Consider the following 23,473-nt stretch of genomic DNA (forward strand, 5'->3'; position numbering starts at 1 on the left):
CTATTAGTAGAATATACAGTAAAACAACCAATAAAATGACATCATGAAATCCTGTGTAGTCTGCAACCAAACAAACAAACGGGCTACTGCATGGACTACATGCAATTTCTGTGGGAAATGAACCCATGCCCCTTGTGCAGGTATTCAGGAATCTTCTACAAGAGATATTAAACCAGGGATGTGTTTTTGGGTATGCCCAAATGAGACCAAACTGTGGAATAAAATCACATTGATAATAAAAGATGATAACATCAAGATGGCCTTCATAAAAAAACATGTCAGCATTCTATAACAGTTGGGAAAATAAAAAATCTTGGCCAGATGATGCTATTGCCTCTGGTACAAATGCTGTCCTGGTAGACAGTAACTGTAAGAATAGAGAAATAAACAAGGGTGACCTGGAGGGGGACAGGAGCTCTAGTGGGGAAACAGGTGTAGACAAGGACAAGGACATGCAAAAACCTATGTTACAAACTAGCAATACCACAGGAAATAGTAAACAAGGGGATGCCCCGAGAAATATTGAAGATAAATTACCAGAAATAACTGATGAAGGCTCCATTGTTAGCATTAATACTAAAGATAGAAATGAGACAGGAGAACACATACCAATAGGGAATACAGTTACAAAAAGTCAAGGCAAACAGAAACCAGGTCTATGCAAATACTATGCATTTGGTATCTGCAGGCATGGAATATCTGGAAAAACAGAAGGGACATGCAACTTTGACCACCCCAGAAAATGCTGTGCCCATATGACAACAGGAAAATGCAACCTCCCTTCCAGCCAGCTCTTCCACCCTGAAATGTGTCACTCTTCAGTTCAGGAAAGACAGTGCTATAACTTATATTGCCAGGCACACCACCTAATAAGTACAAGAAGATGCAGAGCATCCAGACCATGGGAAAACCTGGTTAGCCACAGCCACTCCAGAGAGAGAGGTTTTTTAGCTCCAGGAAGGTAAAAAAGCTGGCAGGAAATGACAGAAATTGTATGCCAACTCCAATCATTTCTGGAGTGGAATCACAGACGATGGCCTCCACTCCAAAACAACAAATATTAGTGCTTCCCCATACCACCAGTGCCATCAATCCAACAAAATTCATCTTTGCAAATATACAGGGTCTAAAGCCAGCAACGAATAACAAAATACCTTTCATCTGTGGACTGCTTACGGAGTCAAATGCAATGTTCGCGGTTTTCACAGAGACCCACATAAAGGATCACTTGACAATGAAATATGGATCCCAGGTTACAACCTATACAGATGTAACAGTGAACAGGCAAAGGGAGGGGAGTTGGCCTGTATATCACAGAGTCACTTATATGCTCAGAACTACTAAATGCCCCAAATGATCTAGTTGAAGTTTTAGCAGTAAAGATTGAAAACCAAAACCTGGTCATTATGGTTGTATACAAGCCTCCGGATGCAATGTCCCAACAATTCCAGGAACAGCTTTTGAAAATTGACCACTGTCTGGAAAATCTTCCAGCTCCTGCCCCCAACATCTTGCTCCTGGGGGATTTCAACCTAAGACACCTAAAATGGAGGAATATAGCAAATACATGCAATGTGGTAGCAGATAACACCAGGAGGCAGCTCAGATGAAAACTCACACACACACACACACACACACACACACACACACACACACACACACACACACACACACACACACACACACACACACACACACAAGCTTTTAAATCTCTGCACCAAATTCACCTTAAACCAGCAAATAATAGAGCCTACAAAGATTGGAGAATACGCTGGACCTTATCTTCACTAACAATGATGATCTGATACGAAATGTCATCATATCAAAAACAATATACTCAGATCACAACATAATAGAAGTCCAGACATGTATGCAAGGAGCCCCAGATTGACAAAATATGATCAGTTAGGAGGGAGCCTTCACCAAATTTAAGTTCAGATACAAAAACATAAGGTGGGACCAAGTAAACCAAGTCCTAAATGCTATAAACTGGGAAGATAGACTAAGCAACACAGAGCCTACCCTATGTCTAGAACAAATTAACTCTATGGCACTTGAGGTATGCTCAAGGCATATTCCCTTAACCCTTTGAGGGTCGACAGGCCCTCTCCGAAACTCGTTCTCAGGGTTGGCCAAATTTCAAAAAAAAAAAAAAATTATTTTTTCTTATGAAAAAATAGTATTTTTTTCTAAACATTATAGGCTAAACAAAAAAATTTTAACGTCAATACTTACCGAGATATGGAGGTGTGAAATTTGCCAAAATTGAACAACATACGGTAACATCGCCGACTGCCGTCACCCGGTATTTTTCTATTTACTTTTTTATGTACTATTTTCAATTATTTTTCAATTTTTCTTTTTCTGAGTAACTTTTATGGCCTCTGAGGCCAACATGATCAGTATTTTGTAAGTTATTTCTTTTTCAATACTACACAATAAGGGCGTAAACACTGTTGTCATTATTTTGTTTACAGAAAATATTTACACAAACAAACAATATGAAATGTTGTTTATTACTATTTTTCTATATTTTATATACACATATACAGTCACAGGACATGTTTCTAGAAGTTCTGCAGCCTGTGGAACTCTTTGAAACATGGTGTCATGCACAGTGGAGTTTTGCACTCCTCACACATAAAACGAGTGTCTCTGCGTTGTTGTGGGCGTTTTTTTGTATGTGAACAGACGTAACACCTCTTCTGAGCCTTTTTCTTCAAAGCAGTAGCAGGCAGTTTTACCAGGAAGTGATCACCATGCTTCAGACGAGCAGGTAGTTGTTGATAATTTGGTGGGCGGTCAATTGCAGGTGCATTTCCTTGGTACTTGAATACTATTTGTCTGATGACAGACAAACAGAATTCGCCATACTGTGGTTTGTTTCTGGTGCTCATCTTATACATATTATAAGCATTGACCATGGAAATGTCCAGAAGATGGAAAAACAGTTTGATGTACCACTTATAACTCTTGCGAACACAATCAGCAAACCAAATCTGCATGTCACATTTGTCCACTGAACGCATGTTGAAGGTGTAATCAATCACAGCTGCAGGTTTTAGAATGGGTTCATTTCTCTCTCTATGCTGCCTGCCACTGTCTGCCATTTCATTAGGGTGAATTGATGACAACAGTGTGACATCTCGTTTGTCATGCCACCGAAATGCCATGATGTCATTGGCAGCAAACGCCTGCACCTCACCTCTGCGAGTGCCAGCGTCAAACCTGGGCATATGTTTTCGATTTGCACGCACTGTGCCACACACATCTGTCATGTTCACTCGCAAAAAATCACTGAGTGAGGGGCTTGTGTACCAGTTATCTGTATATAATATATGCCCCTTACCAAGGTATGGTTCTATCATTGTTCGAACCACATCACCTGAGATGCCCAATAACTTCCTGGTATTTTGCAATGTATAACTTCCAGTGTACACAATAATATCCAATACCAGACCACTGTAACAATCACAAAGCACAAACAACTTTATACCAAAGCGTTTCCTCTTGCTTGGTATGTACTGCTTGAAAGAGAGTCTTCCTTTGAACAGAATCAAAGACTCGTCAATTACAAGCTTCCTGAAGGGATAAAAATGAGTACTGAATTTCTGTTTCAGATACACAAACACATTCCTAATCTTATATAACCTGTCAGTTCTGTCAGGCCTGGTTTTATCTGAGAAGTGAAGCATACGTAACATTAGCACAAATCGATTCACTGGCATTATATCACTGAAACCTGGTGTTGCAATCAGGGGGTCTGTTGACCAGTATGATTTCACTTTGTGCTTATACACATGTGGCATAAGCATTATTGTGGCAAAGAAAAGATACATCTCAGCCACAGTTGCCTCCTTCCATTGGTGTAGACGTGATTTTGGTGAAAGTATTGTGTTTGCCATGGTGTACTCGTAGTATGTGTTGCTTTCCATGACAATACTTTTCATTAGTGGTTCGTCAAAGAATAACTCGAAACATTCCAGTTCAGTGGCATTGTTCCCAAGTGCACAAGATGGCCGTATTCCACTTTGGCTGCCATCAAACTGGTGGGGATTTGGAACAAAATTGACAGCTTCCTGCCAATCCCAGGTGCGGTCTGCTGGTGGGTACTGGACAATGACAGGTGGTTGTGGTTGTGGAGGTTGTGGTTGTGGAGGCTGGTGTGGTGGGGGAGTGGGGGATGGTGGCCTTTGTTCTAGATCAGCTGAGGCAGCGGCGTGGGTGGCAGCGTGGGTGGCAGCATGGCCCACTGCTGGTGCCTCACCGCCGGCACCACTACCACCACGCACATTTTCCATCCCAATTGCAACAGTATCTTCGTCATTTTCACTGTCTGTTCCTGTTGTACAGCCACGGGATGTACTCCGAGATACACTCCTTCCCCTTGGTATAACATATGGCACACTTCCAGAGCGCATATATCGTCGTATATACTGACGCTTCACTGGGGAATATTGCACTTCACTATCACTACTGGAACTAGTTTGAAGAGCTTGTAGTTCATATTCACTATCACTATCATCACCCATGCTCTCATCTGAGTCTGGGATTTGGGAAAATAGAAGTTTCCTCTTGGGTTCTGGAACAACTGAACATGAACACGAGGGCCCAGCACCAGAGGTGGAAGGCTGAGGGTCGTCTGGGTTTTCTTCACTATTACCGATATTATGGTCATTAGTTTCGGTCAAAACCTCACTAAAACCACGAAACTCATCTTCACTGGCACTTCCATCACTATTAGAACTGTCACTGGGGAACAAAAGTGTCCCAATTCGCCGAGGAGTGAGGAGCTTCTTACCGCGAGGCATGGTGGACATTGTTTACTAAGAGGGCATTCCCACAATGCACCACTGGGTCCCAGATTTTTTTTCTACCGCGCACACTGACCACGCAGACCCATTCTCTCACACCTAGGCCTACCAGCCTTTTCGCGCGAGATTTGAGGCCGCTAGAATTTATGCGTACTAGTACGTCAAAAACCCCTACGCGTAAGACGTACTAGTACGACGAAAACCCTCAAAGGGTTAAGGAAAAGGAGAAGATGTGAACTAGAAAGAGAGAGGTGCTCCCTCTACAGGTGAAGGCAAAGAATAATAGAGCGGCTACAAGAGGTCAGTACATTTGCAATACGTAGGGAGACACTGGCCAGAGAAATACCAAACCTCGAACTAAAGCTAAAGGAATCATACAGGAGTCAAGAAACGCAAGAACTAAAAGCCATAAATGAAATTGAAAGAAACCCAAAGCATTTCTTTTCTTATGCCAAATCAAAGTCTAGAACAACAACCAGTATTGGGCCCCTACTTAAATGGGATGGGTCCTACACAAATGACAGCAAGGAAATGAGTGAGTTAATCAAGTTCCAGTGTGACTCGGTTTCTAGTGAGCCACTAACCAGACTGAGAGTCGAAGACCTAAATGAAGTTTTTATGAGAGAGACAGAATTTGGTAGACACACACCTATCTGATATCCTGATGCCAAATGTCTTCGAAAAGGTGATAAATCACGTGCCCATGCACTCTGCCCCAGGCCCAGACTCGTGGAACTCCGTGTTCATCAAGAACTGCAAGAAGTCCCTATCACATGCTTTTAATATCCTGTGGAGAGGGAGCTTGAACACTGGGGTTGTCCCACAGTTACTAAAAACAACAGACATAGCCCCACTCCACAAAGGGGGCAGTAAAGCAATAGCAAAGAACTACAGACCGATAGCGCTAACATCCCATATCATAAAAATCTTTGAAAAGGTTCTAAGAAACAAGATCACCACCCATCTAGATACCCATCAGTTACACAACCCAGGGTAGCATGGGTTTAGAGCAGGTTGCTCCTGTCTGTTCCAACTACTGGACCACTACTACAAGGTCTTAGATGTTCTAGAAGACAAACAGAATGCAGATGTAATATACACAGACTTTGCAGAAGCCTTTGACAAGTGTGACCATGGTGTAATAGCGCACAAAATGTGTGATAGATGCGTGGTAGATGGATCTATAATTTCCTAACAAATAGAACACAAAGAGTAGTAGTAGTCAACAGAGTTAAGTCTGATGCGGCTATGGTGAAAACCTCTGTTCCACAAGGCACAGTACTTGCCCCCATCTTCTTCCTCATCCTCATATCGGACATAGACAGGGATACAAGCCACAGCGCCATGTCTTCCTTTGCAGATGACACCTGAATTTGCATGACAGTGTCCTCCATTGAAGATACTGCAAGACTCCAGGCAGACATCAACCAAATCTTTAAATGGGCTGCAGAAAACAATATGAAGTTCAGTGATGAGGAATTTCAATTATTCCGATGTGGAATATGCGAGGAAATTAAAACATTATCGGAGTATAAAATAAATTCCAACCACACAATAGAGCGAAAAACTAATGTCAAAGACCTGGGGGTGATCATGTCATAGGATCTCACCTTCAAGGACCATAACATTGTATCAATCGCATCTGCTAGAAAAATGACAGGATGGATAATGAGAACCTTCAAAACTAGGGATGCCAAGCCTATGATGACAGTCTTCAGGTCGCTTGTTCAATCAGGGCTGGAATATTTCTGCACACTAACAGCACCTTTCAATGCAGGTGAAATTGCAGACTTAGAACATGTAAAGAGAACCTTCATGGCACGCATAACTGCAATAAGCCACCCCAGTTACTGGGAATGCTTGAAGTTCCTAAACCTGTACTCCCTAGAATGCAGGAGGGAGAGATGCATTATTATGTACACCTGGAAAATCAGAGGGACTAGTACCAAACTTGCACACGAAAATTACTCCCTACTATGAAAGCAAAAGACTTGGCAGACGGTGCAACATCCCCCCAATGAAAAGCAGGGGTACCACTAGCACGATAAGAGACAACACAGTATGTGTCAGGTTTCCCAAGACTGTTCAGCTGCCTCCCAGCATACATAAGGGGGATTACCAATAGACCCCTGGCTGTCTTCAAGCAGGCACTGGACAGGCACCTAAAGTCAGTACCTGACCAGCCGGGCTGTGGGTTGTACATTGGATTACGTGCATCAAGGAGTAACAGCCTGGTTGATTAGGACCTGATCCACCATGAAGCCTTCTCACAGACTGGGCCATGGGGGCATTGACCCCTGGCACTCTCTCCAGGTATACTCCTCTCTCCATGGGAGGGCGCATTGAGAGAGGACCCTTGAACCTCAGAACCATTGTATAGTATAAATTTATGCTACTGTTTGTAAAATAACTTTGCCTTTTTTTAGGTTATCCTAGGTAATTTACACATATGTTACTATGTATGATAATCTATGTAACTGTATTTGTGTAACTGTACTTAATTTACTTATTGCCTAAATAATGGGTTTCTTAAAAGAAAAGAAAGAAAACTTTATTTCTATAAAGTGGGGTCCAGTACATTATACAATTGAGGTGATTGATATATATAACTGCAGAAAACCCCTCATTATGCAGAGTATTTCAGGCAGCCTTAAAACTAAATTATGATTACAAGTATGTGTATATGAGAATGAGAATACAGTTGTTAAAATATTGGAGGTTTTGAGTAATTCAATAATTTTTTTAATTAATGATATATTAAGGGTGAAGCTGTGTACATGAGTTGAAGGAATGATAGATAAGGACAAGGACAATACAGGTTGGTGGAATTGTTCAGCATAATTAATTGTTGTTAGGATCACATTAGGAAAGGTGTTCTTTAACAGTATCTTTGAAGTGGCTGGGAGACAGAGAGACTGGAGTTCTCAGGTAGAGAGTTCCAGATTTTGCATCCTTTTAAGCACATTGAGTTTTAACAAAGATTGAGCTAGACACAGGGAATATCATAGAGATTTTATGCCTATGAGTTCTGTTGAATTTCATGGCAGGATTGATATTAGAATTTCTCCTGTATGTATAGTATGAGTGAATTTTATGTATATGAAGTAGGTTTAGGTCTTTGAAGAGTTGGGGAGTGTGTTGTCTGTCAGTAGACTAGATAATCATTCATACTGCCACTTTTTATTTTGTTATTATTGGCTTAAGGTGATTTGCTGTAGTGGATCCCCAGTCACAAATGGCATAGGGATTGATTAGAGGGTAATATTGTGTAAGTAGTGCTGTTTGAGGTACACTGTAACATATCTTGGAGAGGATGCCAACTGATTTTCAAGTTGCTGTCTAGGAACAGACTTAGGAATTTTCCTTCGTTTTGTTTAGCAGCTGGAGAATGGCTAATCATAACATTTAGTTGGACATTTGTAGCTCTGTTCCCCAATGTCTTTTAGGTTTTGTTAATGTTAAGCATGAGTTTATTGGTAGTCATCCAGACTGATATCTTTAAGAGATTTTCATTAACAGTGTTGTTGAGGGAATTTAGTTTTAAAATAAAATAAAATATATTTATTTCTTTGTTAAGGTTACAATGTATGTTTACATATAATGTGAATGGAGCAAAGAAAGCCACTATCATGCCTAGGCATTTCGGGCAGACTTAACCTAATACTGTACATACTTATAGACTACTTAAATCTAGACAGGTGAAGAGTGGTAGAATACAATTTATAGAATACAATACGGGTGAAGAGTGGTAGTACAATTTATGACAGTCTTACATTTCTAAGTATGAAATTTGGTTCTTTTACAATGATAGTATACAAGTATTCAATATTTCACTCTTATTATTAATATGAGGTACAATTTATGATACATTCAGTTTATGATACAATCAATCATACATTTTTAAGTTTGTAATTAAGTTCATTTGCTTTATTATTAATGTGTGGTAGTACAATTAGTGATACAAACATACATTATAAGTTTGTAAAAATGGCTTAACCCTTTGACTGTCGCGGTCGTATATGTACGTCATGGGAGATACCGTGTTTGACGTATCTATACGCATAAATTCTAGCGGCTTCAAATCGAGCGGGAGAGGGCTGGTAGGCCTACACGAGAGAGAATGGGTCTCAGTGGTCGGTGTGCACCCTGTGAAAAAAATCTGGGACTCAGCGGTGCATTGTGGGAACGCCATCTTGGTAGTCCATTTTCACCATGCCTCGCGGTAAGAAGTTCCTCACTCCTCGGCGGATTGGAGGTCTTTTGTTCCCAAGTGATAGCTCAAACAGTGATGATAGTGTCAGTGAAAGTGAATTCCATGGTTTTGAAGCGGGTGTGACCGAGAAAATTACCCAGGATAACATAATTAGTGATGAAAACCCAGATGACCCACAACCATCCACCTCTGGTGCTAGGCCGGCTCGTTCATATTCACCTGTACCAGGACGAAAGAGGAAACTATTTGCCCGTGTACAAGACTCAGATGTGAGCAGTGCAAGTGATAGTGATAGTGATTTCAAGGTTATTGAAAGCACTTCTAGTTGTGACAGTGAGGGTGAATATTCCCCAGTGAAACGGCAGTATGTACGACGTCGCATGCGGTCTGGTAGTGTGCCATATGCTCTTCCAAGAGGAAGGAGTACATCTCGGAGCACATCCCGTGGCCCTACACCACGTCCTGATAGTGAAGATGACGATATTGTTACGATGGGTATAAATGATGTGAGTGAGGCAGCAGGCGGTGGTGGTGATAGTGACGGTGCCATGAGTCATGTGACACCAGCAGCGGGCCACGCTAGTGCCCGCGCTGCTGACTCTGCACAACTACAACCTGCTTCGGCCGACCCCACACTCTCACAACCACAACCACAACCTGCACAACCACAACGACATTACAATATCCAGAACGCACCAGCTGACCGCATCTGGGATTGGCATCAAGATGACGAGTTTGTACCCAATCCCCATGACTTTGATGAAGGACAAAGTGGAATACGGCCATCATGTACACTTGGGAACAATCCCACTGAACTGGAATGCTTTCAGTTGTTCTTCGATGAACCCCTGATGGACATTATTGTCAGGGAAAGCAATACATACTATGAGTACACCATGGCAAACACTATGCTTTCACCAAGATCACGCCTACACCAGTGGAAGGACACAACTGTGGCAGAGATGTATCTGTTCTTTGCCACAATAATGCTTATGCCACATGTGTATAAGCATAGTGTCAGCACATACTGGGCGACAGACCGCCTGATTTCAACCCCTGCTTTCAGTGACATTATACCAGTGAATAGATTTGTGTTACTGTTACGTATGTTACACTTTTCAGACAAAACCAGGCCTGACAGAAGCGACAGGTTATATAAGATCAGACGTGTGTTTATGTACCTGAAACAAAAGTGCTGTATGTATTTTTATCCCTTCAGGAAGCTTGTTATTGACGAGTCTTTGATTTTGTTCAAAGGAAGACTCTCATTCAAGCAGTATATACCAAGCAAGAGGAAACGCTTTGGTATAAAGTTATTTGTTCTGTGTGATTGCAAAACTGGTCTGGTTTTGGATATAATTGTGTACACTGGCGGTAAAACAATGGAAGATACCAGGAAGTTACTGGGTATCTCTGGTGATGTGGTTAGAACAATGATGGAGCCATATCTTGGTAAGGGGCATATTTTATATACTGACAACTGGTACACAAGCCCTATACTCAGTGATTTCTTGCGAGTGAACATGACAGATGTGTGTGGCACAGTGCGTAGAAGTCGTAAACATATGCCTAGGTTCGAAGCTGGCAGTCGTAGAGGTGAAGTGCAGGTGTTTGCTGCCAATGACATCATGGCATTTCGGTGGCATGACAAACGTGATGTCACACTGCTGACATCAGTTCACCGACACGAAATGGTAGAGACTGGCAAGCAGAATAGAGAGACCAAAGAACCTATTGTAAAACCTGCAGCTGTGATGGATTACAACCTCAATATGCGCTTAGTGGACAAATGTGACATGCAGATTGGGTTTGCTGACTGTGTTCGCAAGAGTTATAAGTGGTACATAAAACTGTTTTTCCATCTTCTTGACATTTCCATGCTGAATGCTTATAATATGTATAAGTTGAAGACCAAGAACAAACCCAAATATGGTGAATTTTGTTTGTCAGTCATCAGACAAATAATATTCAAGTACCAAGAAACAACACCTGCAATAGACCAGCGCCCACGAAATTATCAACACATGTCCTCTCGTCTGAGGCCTGGTGATCACTACCCCATACCACTGCCTGCTACTACTGCCAAGAAAAATGCTCAGAAGAGGTGTTTTGTCTGTGGACATACCACAAAACGCCCACAAAAACGCAGAGACACTCGTTTTATGTGTGAGGAGTGTAAGACACCATTGTGCTTATACCCATGTTTCAAAGAATTCCACAAGCTGCAGCACTTCTAATAAAGTGTCCAGTGATTGTACATATGTATATATATTATAAAGCAATCGTAATAAACATTTATTTACATTGTTTGTTTGTGTAAACAAGTTTTAGCAACATTATAATGATACGAGTGTTTTTGCTATAATTGTGTTACATTCAACGAGTGTATATTTGAACATTGCACAATAATTTGGTCTCACAGGCCACAAAAGTTATGTGAAAAAATAAAATAGTGAAAAAAACAAGAAACCATCGAATACAAGTAAATAAAAGTTTACCGGGTGAGCGGCAGTCGCCGCTGTTGCCGCCAGCAGATCAATTTCAGCAAACTTCAGGACTCTATATCTCGGTAAGTACTGATGGGAAAAATTTTTTTTTGGGACTAAAACAATCAGAAAAATAATCTTAACATTTTCATAAGAAAAAATAATTTTTTTTTTTTTCGAATATTTTGCGACACCAGAAGCAACTTCAGGATTTGGCCCTTCGACAGTCAAAGGGTTAATAGTTAAGGGATAATAAAGAATTTAAGGGAGCTGCTTTGAATTTGGTTGGGGTTTAGCATGGTGTGGGTAGGTTTGTTATTGCAAGATGAGATGATTTTTTAATATGAACCTAAGCTAATTTGTGGGCAGGGGACCTCTTGCTGCTTCAGGCAAAGAGTTCCAGATCTCAGGGCCCTTTATGTGCATTGCATTTTTAAAAAGTGTGAGACGGACACGAGGGATGTCAAAAAGTGTTTTGTGCCTCGTGTTATGCCTGTGTGTTCTGTTGAAGCTGTCTAGGAGAAGTTTGAGTGGAGGGTTTATATTGGAGTTTAATGTTCTGTATATGTAGTAGGTACAATAATAAGCGTGTATATTATGGATATTAAGTAAGTTCATGTTTTTGAAGAGAGGTGGGGTGTGTTGTCTGACACTGGAGTTTGTGATCATCCTCACTGCTGCTGAGGTAAAGGTATATTAAAGAGTGATATAAGGTAAGGAGGGCCCGTTAGGGTACATAGTATTGTATCTTGGAAAGGATACCTACTGTTTTGGAAATTTTCATAGTTATATGCTGGATGTGGGTCTGAAATTTAAGATTACAATCAAGGTGGAGACTGAGAAATTTGCCCTCAGTGTGTCTTATAATGGGTGAACCATTTATTGATATGTTTAGCTGGATAATTGATGCTCTGCTTCCAAAAAGCATGAAGTAGGTTTTGTCTGTATTGAGGATAAGTTTGTTGGTAGTCATCCAGTATGATATTTTAAGTAGCTCGCTGTTTACAGTGTTACTAAGTATAGCCGGGTTTGGGTGGGAGAAGGCATAAGTGGGTAGATGACAAAAGTTGTGTCACCCACTAAGAGAACAGGTCTAAGTTGCTGAGATACATTTGGAAGATCATTTATGAATCTGAAAAAAAGCAGAGGGCTGAGGACACTGCTCTGCGGGATGCTCATGTTGACAGGTCTTGTTGATGCTGTTGTGCTCTTGATAGAGATAAATTGATGTCTGTTAGTGAGGTAGGACTTGATATATATGTATGAAAGTGCATGACCTCTAATATTGTAATGCTCAAATTTAAGGTGCAGGATGCTGTGGTCTACTGTATCAAAAACTTTCCTAAAGTCAATAAAGAGACCTAGTGGATGTTCATTGTTTTCAAGAGCTGTATAACGGAAGTCAAGCATTTGTATGATTGCATCATTTGTGCTTTTATTTGATCTGAAACCAAGCTGGCAGGGGTTGAGTATATTGAGTGATGCTATAAAAGGGTTTAATCTCTTGTGGATTAATTTTTTGAAAATTTTAGGTAAAAATAGTAAGATATTGGTCTATAGTTATTTACTTATGTTGGATCTCCACCTTCGTGTCTTGATAGCCTTTAGATGTTTTCAGAATTAATATTCAGAATTTTTGTTCATAATTAAAATTCATAATCTGAGATTATTTTAAATTTTAAATTTTATTTTTTGATCATGAGAATTCTCAGTGAGAAACATAACTGATTTAATGAGGAATATATAGAATTGCACCAGAATGGGATGAGATAATACATCATGGCATTTGATAATGTTGAGAAAGTCTGTGACTGGCTGAAATGTCTTTAAGTAAATTTTTTTCTCAATTTTGTTTCTAGTATGTCAGAATCCCTATAATTTTTACAAAAAAAAAAAAAAAAAAGTCAAGGTGAGTAAACAAAAGTATGCCATTGAATTCCTTGTTTTATCTTATCATTACAGCTTTGTTATTTGGTTGTGATAAGGCATCCTCACTCTGTGACTAGCATTATCTCAAATATCTTACTTTTGTAGCTGTTTGATAGCACATGTGTTGTACTCTACTAGTACCATATTGCTTTTCATTTAATTTGTAAAGAAGTAAGTGAAGCTGTAAAGTATCTGTAGTTAATTGAACATGAAGAGTATTGGAAATGTGTAGTAAATATGTGGTTACATATAATACTACAGTAATATGCTGTACGTGTATATAAATCACTTATGGAAGCAAATGTGAAGGAACTATTAAAAATTCCTTCATGGCTATTATTATTTTTTTGTGATGTTTTAGCTTCACTGTTAATGTCCAAGTTATCAGTGCATTTGTTTATTATTTGACAGAATTCCCAAGCATATACAATATGTAGCTTAAGGTTCAAATTCAAATTCAAATTTTTATTTTTTTTTATCCAGTGCAAAGATAATGTAGTTTACATGTAATAAAACAGTGTTAGACACACAAGAAAGCAACTAACATGCAGTGCATCTTGGGCATAGTAATCCTAATGCTTAAAGTCTACTTAAGAATTAGACATAGACTATTAAGTTGGATATTGGCCTATAGTTATTTACTTCAGTTAGATTGCCTCCTTTGAGGATGAGGGTAACCCTTGCTACCTTAAGTATTGTTGAGAAAGTTGTAGATTATATTGATTTGTTGGACAGAGTTGCAGTAGTGGATGGCAGCACATGAGCTGCTTTTTTGTACATTAGCAGCAGCAGATTAGTTAGGCTTCCTGTCATTTTTTTCAGTGACTTCATTAAAAGCAAAATTTTGTTGTTTTAAATTGTGCTAAATTGTAACGCTAGTTTTTATATATGGTAGGGCCCCACTTATACGGCAGGTTAGGTTCCAGGCTACCTCCTTAAAGCGGAAATTGCCGTAAAGTGGAACACCCTTTTATTCCACTTATAAATGCATATAAATACTAGTTAACAAGTTTGCACTAACATATATTAAATTAGCAATAGAACTAGGCATTAAAAACAATAAAAAAGTAAAATACACATATAATACACTCATTACTTACCTTAAAATATTTGTAGTTTTAATCTAGGGTGAGATGAGTAGTACAGTGGAACCTTGGCTTACGAATGCCCCACCATGCGAATTTTTCACGATACCAACAGTCACTCGATAAATTTTTTGCTTCTGGATACGAGCGAAATTTCAGGATGCGAACTTCCCCCTCAAGGGAGGTTCCTTGGTGAGGGGCTCCTGATCAAGGGAATTGGATCTGTGCTCCACTTCCCTAAATTAATAATAATAATATAATTACGTATTATTATTACATACTAATAATAATAATACACTGCAGCAGGCCTGTTGGCCCATACTAGGCAGGTTCTTCACAATCCATCCCACTAACAGAATATTTGCCCAACTCAATTTTCAATGCTACCCAAGCAATAAGCCAGAAATCTAAAGCCAAGACAGCAGTGCCTAAGTGCGTGCAACAAGGTTAACAGATTACGTACTTGGATTTATTTCAAGAAGTATACGTAAAAGAAGTCCAAAAGTTATTTTACAGCTCTATACATCACTAGTGAGGCCTCATTTAGACTGTGCTGCTCAGTTTTGGTCTCCTTACTACAGGATGGATATAGACTCACTGGAAAACATACAAAGAAGAATGACTAAAATGATTTACTGTGTAAGGAATCTCCCATATGAAGACAGACTTAGAGCCTTGAATCTCCACTCTCTGGAGAGACGTAGAATGAGGGGAGATATCGCTGAAGTATATAAGTGGATGATGGGAATAAATAAAAGTGATATTAATAAAGTACTGAGGGTGTCGAACCAGGTAAGAACCAGAAATAATGGATTTAAGTTGGATAAATTTAGATTTAGAAAGGACTTAGGTAAGTACTGGTTTTCTAACAGAGTTGTGGATGCGTGGAACAATAAGAACATAAGAAAGGAGGAACACTGCAGCAGGCCTGTTGGCCCATACTAGGCAGGTCCTTTACATTCCTTCCCACTAACAAAATATTTGCATAACCCAATTTTCAATGCTGCCCAAGAAATAAGTTTTGATGACTCTATTTACTCATTATGCAAGTCTTACTCAAATCCAACGCCTCTCACTCGTGTATTTATCTAACCTAAATTTGAAACTATCCAATGTTTTAGCTTCAATAACCCTACTAGGCAGACTGTTCCACTCATCAACTACCCTATTTCCAAACCAATACTTTCCTATATCCTTTCAAAATCTAAACTTATCTAATTTGAATCCATTATTGCAGGTTCTTTCTTGAAGGGATATCCTCAAAACCTTATTTATATCCCCTTTGTTAATACCCATCTTCCACTTATACACTTCGATCATGTCTCCCCTCATTCTTCGTCTTACAAGTGAATGTAGTTTAAGAGTCTTCAATCGTTCTTCGTACGGAAGATTAATAATGCTATGTATTAATTTGGTTATTCTATGCTGGATGTTTTCTAGCAAATTTATATCCATTCTGTAATATGGAGACCAGAACTGAGCTGCATAATCTAGGTGAGGTCTTACTAATGATGTATAAAGCTGTAAAGTAGCCACTGGACTTCTGTTGCATACACTTCTAGATATAAATCCCAGTAATCTGTTTGCTTTGTTACATACGCTTAGGCATTGCTGTCTTGGTTTAAGGTTGCTGCTTACCATAACCCCCAAGTCCTTTTTATTCAATCTGTATGGCTAAGTTCTATGTTATTTAAGAACATAAGAATGGAGGAACACTGCAGAAGGCCTACTGGCCTTATCAGAATGACCTCTACCCAAAGCTACCCAAGAATTTACTCCTGTACCCAATGAAACAAATCAAACCGAGCCCCTCCCACTCATATATCTGTGCTATCTGTGCTTGGGGTTCAACTGCAGCAACACACCTAAAGCCAATAATAACCCAACAAAAAAACGCAGTAAGAATAATAACTAAATCCCATCCCTGGCAACACACCCCCCCACTCTTCATAGATCTAAACTTACTCCCTGTTCAGTACATCCACACTTACTACTGTGCAATCTACATCTACAGGACCTTAAATTCCAATATTAACCTTGACCTAAAATGCTTTCTTGATAGTTGTGACAGAACCCACAGGCATAACACCAGACACAAACATCTCTATGACATTCCCCGTGTCCGACTAAACCTTTACAAAAATTCAATGTATGTCAAAGGCCCTAAAATCTGGAACACCCTACCTCAAAACTCTAGAACTGCAGACACATTCATCACCTTCAAAACTACCATCAGAAAACATCTTATCTCCCTGATACACCCTGTCAACTAATTACATGAATACCACCTGATGGTTCACACTTACACTCACTCACCCATTTGACCATAAACAGAAATATCAATCTCAATCTTAAAATAATGAATCTTAACTAGTCATAAGTTGGCCTGTGATACTCCAATACTGAAACTATGTATAGTGCCAAAACAAAAGCATTCACATTGCTAAACTCACAAACTAGTATTTAGTCACTTAGCCATAATACCAACTTACCTCATAATTTTGTAATACAGTGGACCCCCGCTTAACGATCACCTCCCAATGCGACCAATTATGTAAGTGTATTTGTGTAAGTGCGTTTGTACATGTATGTTTGGGGGTCTGAAATGGACTAATCTACTTCACAATATTCCTTATGGGAACAAATTCGGTCAGTACTGGCACCTGAACATACTTCTGGAATGAAAAAATATCGTTAATCGGGGGTCCACTGTATTTTAAACTTAAGGTTTAATCTAAGTCTACCCGAAATGCCTAGCCATGCTAGGTGTTCTAGTGGTACACTCTGTAATTATTATTTTACTACATGTAAACCACACAGTAACCAAATTCTGTAAACTCAGCATTGTAATCCTTATAGAGAATAAACTTTGAATTGAATATATTTGTCCAATCTCTTTTTAAAGATGCCCAAAGTCCTTGCCTCGATCACCCTACTGGGAAGATTGTTCCACGCATCCACAACTCTGTTAGAAAACCAGTGTTTACCTATGTCCTTTCTAAATCTAAATTTATCCAACTTAAATCCATTATTCCTGGTTCTTACCTGGTTCGACACCCTCAGTACTTTATTAATATCGCTTTTATTTATTCCCATCATCCACTTATATACTTCAGCGATATCTCCCCTCATTCTACGTCTCTCCAGAGAGTGGAGATTCAAGGCTCTAAGTCTGTCTTCATATGGGAGATTCCTTACACAGTAAATCATTTTAGTCATTCTTCTTTGTATGTTTTCCAGTGAGTCTATATCCATCCTGTAGTAAGGAGACCAAAACTGAGCAGCATAGTCTAAATGAGGCCTCACTAGTGATGTATAGAGCTGTAAAATAACTTTTGGACTTCTTTTACGTATACTTCTTGAAATAAATCCAAGTAATCTGTTAACCTTGTTGCACGCACTTAGGCACTGCTGTCTTGGCTTTAGTTTTCTGCTTACCATGACTCCCAAGTCTTTTTAACATTCTGTATGATCAAGCTCTACTGCACCTAGTTTATAGCTTTGAGGGTTATTTTCATTACCAAGGACTAGTACCTTACACTTATCCACATTGAACTTCATCTGCTATTTTTCAGACCAAAACATTAATTTGTCCAAATCCTCCTGGAGTTCATTGGTGTCCTCCTCAGAATAAATCATACAGCCTATCTCTGTATCATCAGCAAATTTGCTCATGTCATTCGTGATCCCTTCATCAAGGTCATTAATGTAAATTATGAACAAGAGAGGGCCTAAAACTGATCCTTGTGGAATGCCACTAGTGACTAATCCCCATTCAGATTTGACTTCATTACTGGAAACTCTGCTTTCTATTGGTAAGCTGTGCCTCTATCCATGCTAGAACTTTACCTCCTATATCATGAGCTGCCACTTTTCTTAAGAGTCTCTTGTGAGGTACTCTATCAAAGGCTTTACTAAAATCCAAATAAACAATATCATACTCTTTATCACTGTCTACTGCCTCAAATGTTCTATTGAAGAACGTCAGTAAATTTGTCGAGCAGGAACGACCTCTCATGAACCCATGCTGAGATTCATTAATGAAATTATGCTCTTCAAGGTGACTTCTAATAATGTCAGCTATAATTGACTCTAATAACTTGCCTGCTATAGATGTCAGGCTTATTGGACGGTAATTTGAAGTCACGGTCTTATCCCCTGATTTGAATATAGGAACCGCATTAGCCATCTTCCACAACTCTGGCACAACACCAGCAAGGATGGGCGCATTAAACACACTCGTTAATGGCCGACTAAGTTCCATCTTGCATTCCTTAAGTGCCCTGGAAAATAACTCGTCGGGCCCCGGGGACTTATTTTGCTTCAGTTTGTCTATCTGTTTGGTAATTATGTCCCTCGTGACTATAATATTATTTAATTTGAATTCATCAGGAACTGATTAATTGTTAATTTCTGGAATCTCATTTATGTCTTCCTGTGTAAAAACTGACAAAAAATAGTCATTAAATAAGGAACACATTTCCAGCTCATTATCCGTCAGCTGCCCATTCCCAATTTTCAGAGGTCCTACTTTTTCCTTCACCTTCATCCTATACACTTGAAAGAACCCCTTTGGATTGGTCTTTGATTCATTAGCAACTCTAATTTCATAGCCACCTTTAGCCTTTCTAAACCTCTTCTTTACTTCTCTTTTAGGCTGAACATATTGATTCGCCAATAATTTCCCTTTTCTCCCCTAATAGATGCTTTAGCCTCCTGTTACCCTATGTGGGATCGTTATTATTAGACCTAATTTCTCTCTGGGGAATGTATATACTCTGAGCACAGTGTACGTTATTAAGAAAAAATCATAAACATAGATCCCTTTGTAATCATAAGTATGATCATCATCAATAAAATTATTAGCTTGATAACCCCGATCGAGATTAGACAGGTGTTCCCTAAGTACACTATAATCGGCAGAACGAAAATCAGGGATTTTTACCATATTATCATTATTCTTGTATTCCCAGTTAACCCTTAAATGGTCCAAACATATATATATGTTTTTTCAACATTTGAAAGTACAGTATGTAAAAAAATGTAGATCATCTTTTTTTTTTCATTTGAAAATGTGTAAAAAAAACTTTTATCTACATTTGTTTTTTTGTTATGTTCGAAAATATGTAAAAAAAACGTAGATCTATGTTTGGGGCACTACGGATTTGAACGTCGATCTGTTTGGACCGTTTAAGGGTTAATGCTAAAAGTGATGGATTTGTGATCACTTGCGCCAAGCTCTTTAGTGATCTCCAGATTATTTTGAGTGTTTCCTTATTTGACAAGACTAGGTCGGGCAAATTATTACCCCTGGTAGGCTCTGTTACACACTGCTTCAGAAAACAGTCCTGAACTGTTTCCATAAAGTCACTGATAAGTACAGTGGACCCTCGACCAGCGATGGCATTGATTAACGATAAATCTGACTAGCGATATATTTTATCGCAAAAATTTTGCCTCGATTAGCGCTAAAAAACTCGACCAACACTATTCGTTCCGTCTGAGATGCGTCCACTTCTGGCCAGTGTTTACAAGCCAGCCAGCCACCACGGTCACTTCCAAGCATACAATCGGAACATTTCATATTATTATCACAGCCTTTTAGTGATTGCACCTGCAAAATAAGTCACCATGTGCCCCAAGAAAGCTTCTAGTGCCAACCCTACAGCAAAAAGGGTGAGAATTACTATGGATATGAAGAAAGAGATCATTGCTAAGTATGAAAGTGGAGTGCATGTCTCCGAGCTGGCCAGGCTGTACACAAAACCCCAATCAACCATCGCTACTATTGTGGCCAAGGAAACGGCAATCAAGGAAGCTGTTCTTGCCAAAGGTGCAACTGTGTTTCCGAAACTGAGATCGCAAGTGATAGAAGATGTTGAGAGACTGTTATTGGTATGGATAAACGAAAAACAGATAGCAGGAGATAGCATCTCTCAAGCGATCATATGTGAAAAGGCTAGGAAGTTGCATGACGATTTAATTAGAAAAATGCCAGCAACTAGTGATGTGAGTGAATTTAAGGCCAGCAAAGGTTGGTTTGAGAGATTTAAGAATCGTAGTAGCATACATAGTGTGATAAGGCATGGTGAGGCTGCCAGTTTGGACCAAAAAGCAGCTGAAAAATATGTGCAGGAATTCAAGGAGTACATAGACAGTGAAGGACTGAAACCTGAACAAGTGTTTAATGGTGACACTGACAATGTTGTGAAACACTTTAGGAATGTCATAAAGGAACGGGAGGTACAGGCCTCTATGGGCAGATATGTTGTGCGACAGAGGTCCAGTGACTCTCAAGCTGGTCCTAGTGGCATTAAAAGAAGACGGGAAGTAACCCCGAAAAAGGACTTGCCACCTCAAGTCCTAATGGAAGGGGATTCCCCTTCTAAACACTAAGACCATCAACACACTCCCCTCTTCCCATCCCATCAATCATCACCAGATCTTCAATAAAGGTAAGTGTCATGTAACTGTGCATGTCTTCTTCAGTTTGTGTGTATTAAAATTAACATTTCATGTGTTAAAATTTTTTTTTTTTCAATACTTTTGGGTGTCTTGCACGGATTAATTTGATTTCCATTATTTCTTATGGGGAAAATTAACTTGACTAACGATTATTTTGACTAACGATGAGCTCTCAGGAACGGATTAATAGCGTTAGTCGAGGGTCTACTGTACTAGGGTTATGGACACTCTCGAGCTTCAGAACCTTGCATTTATCTACATTGAACTGCATCTGCCACTTTTCTGACTAGGAATTGAGTTTGTCTAAATCCTCCTGAATTTCCATGACATCTACATTTACCTTCAGTGTATCTTGATATAGGGGAACCATTTATCGATATACAGCCTCTCCTCGCTTAACGACGGAGTTAGGGGCCTAAGACCCCGTTGGTAAACGATTTCATCGCTAATCGAGGAATCACCTCTTACTGATACTTCATAAGTGTCACCACCCAAAATTAAAGCATTCAGTTTTATGTGTGCTGGGAAATTCCTTTCAATCTGTTTATTATTAAGGGTAATACAGCATGAAATAGGTCAATGACTTCTGAGATATTCCAGGAAACGTGTGCATAGCTGATTGCTTGGGATTTTGTTTTCGAGAAAATTGCACATTTTTTTCAGTCTTTGCATAAGGTAAGAGTGATTTCTTATAGTTACCCTTCAGGTGCGTAGCATTTTCTGTTATGGTCGCAGTCACTTTTAACTAATATTATTCTGGAATAAATATGATAGCTACATAACCTTTATTGATAGTAATAGTATAATTATACAATATTTTATAGTGCTGTGAGCTTACACGTCCGTACATCATGGTGAAGCATGAGTTACTGAGAGGCATTGCTGGTGCCTTCTCCCTCTCTCTTGTATAGCCTTGCACACCCTTCAATACCTCTCCATATACATATGTCAGTTTTTATTAACCCTTAAACTGTCCGACCTTTATTTTCTCCATTTGAAAGCATGTAAAAAAATGTAGATCTACGTTCAGAGCACTACACACATCAATGTAGATATACGTTTGGACAGTTTAACCCTTTCAGGGTTGACAGGCTCTCTCCCAAACTTGTTCTCAGGGTCAAACAATATTCGAGAAAAAAAATTATTTTTTTCTCTTGAAATGAAATTTTTTTTGCAATCACTATTTACGGAGATATGGAGGTGTGAAACTGGCAGAAATTGAACTGCGTACTGCAACATCGCTGACTGCCGGTCACCCGGTAATAGTTTTTTTTTTTTTTCTACTTTTTTCTTTTATTTTTTAATATTTAATTTTTTCAAGTAACTTTTATGGCCTCTGAGACCAATATAAAGACTATTTGGTATATATTCACTCATTGTATACTACACAATAACAGCACAAACTTTGCTGTCATTATATTGCTTACAAAACATGTTTACACAAACCAACAATAAAATATGTTGTTTATTGCTAGTTTTCTATCATATAATACACATATAGAGTCACTGGACAGGTTCCTATAACTACAAGAGGTTCTGAAAGCTTGTAGTTGTGTAGGGGTGGACTTGTAAATATACTGAGTCACTGGTGTGTCTTGTGTCACAATGATGCATCGTACCACCGCTCACTAACCCTCACTACCTTCGACAACACATCCCTTCCTCCCCACAAACCTATCTTCCTTCTTTCCTTCCTTCCTTCCATCCTCTCATCTCTTCCTACCTACCTTCCCTCCTTCCTTCTTCCTTCCTCTCATCTCTTCCTACCTACCTACTTTCCCTCCTTCCTTCCTTCCTTATTTCTTCCTTCCTTTTTTTCTTCATTCAAGTAGTAATTTTATGGCCTGTGAGACCAATATAAGGCATATTGAATGCATATTCACGTGTTGTATGCTACACAATAACTGCACAGTCATTATATTGTTTACAAAACATGTTTACACAAACCAGCACTAAAAAATGTTGTTTATTACTATTTTTCTATCACATATATACACATATAAAGTCACTGGACACTTCCCAGAACTGCTACAGCTTCTGTAAAGCTCGTAGTTGTTGTGTGGGGGTGGACTTGTAAATATGCTGAGTCACTGGCATAATTAGTGTCACAATGACAAATAACACCATCACTCACCACCCTCACTGTCTGTCAACTTCCTCTCCACCCCACCAACCCAATGGAAATAAGTCACTGTCTGAATATTTTGGGGTATCCTAGGTTGATGGTCTCCTTACTTCCTTCCCTTCTTCCTTCCTCTCATCTCTTCCTTTCTTCCTTCCTTACTCTCATCTCTTCCTCCCTTTCTTCCTACCTTCCCTCCTTCCTTTTTCCTCCTCAAAACCATGAAATTCATCTTCACTGACACTTCTATTTGTGTTTGAACTGTCACTTGGGAACAAAAGAGCCTCAATTAGCCAAGGAGTGAGGAGTTTCTTAGTGCTAGACATGGTGAACAAGGTGTAATAAAATGGCTTTCCCAC

At 39.3% G+C, this 23,473-nt stretch overlaps 1 protein-coding gene across 4 annotated transcripts in view; it reads left to right on the forward strand.

Moving 5' to 3' along the window:
- The window catches only part of Sply (Sphingosine-1-phosphate lyase), a 284,903-nt gene that overhangs the window by 25,410 nt on the left and 236,020 nt on the right, over positions 1–23,473 (forward strand). The window contains exon 1 of one of the 4 annotated variants that reach the window (XM_070088234.1): positions 13,466–13,613. The exons of 2 other annotated variants lie outside the window; for them this stretch is intronic. The gene's annotated coding sequence lies outside the window, so the exon portion shown is untranslated. Of the gene's footprint in view, positions 1–13,465; positions 13,614–23,473 lie in introns of those variants that run through there. One more of the 4 variants, XM_070088237.1, reaches the window with a different exon arrangement.

This window comes from Cherax quadricarinatus, chromosome 24 (assembly GCF_038502225.1).
Source record: "Cherax quadricarinatus isolate ZL_2023a chromosome 24, ASM3850222v1, whole genome shotgun sequence".
NCBI lineage: Eukaryota > Metazoa > Arthropoda > Malacostraca > Decapoda > Parastacidae > Cherax > Cherax quadricarinatus.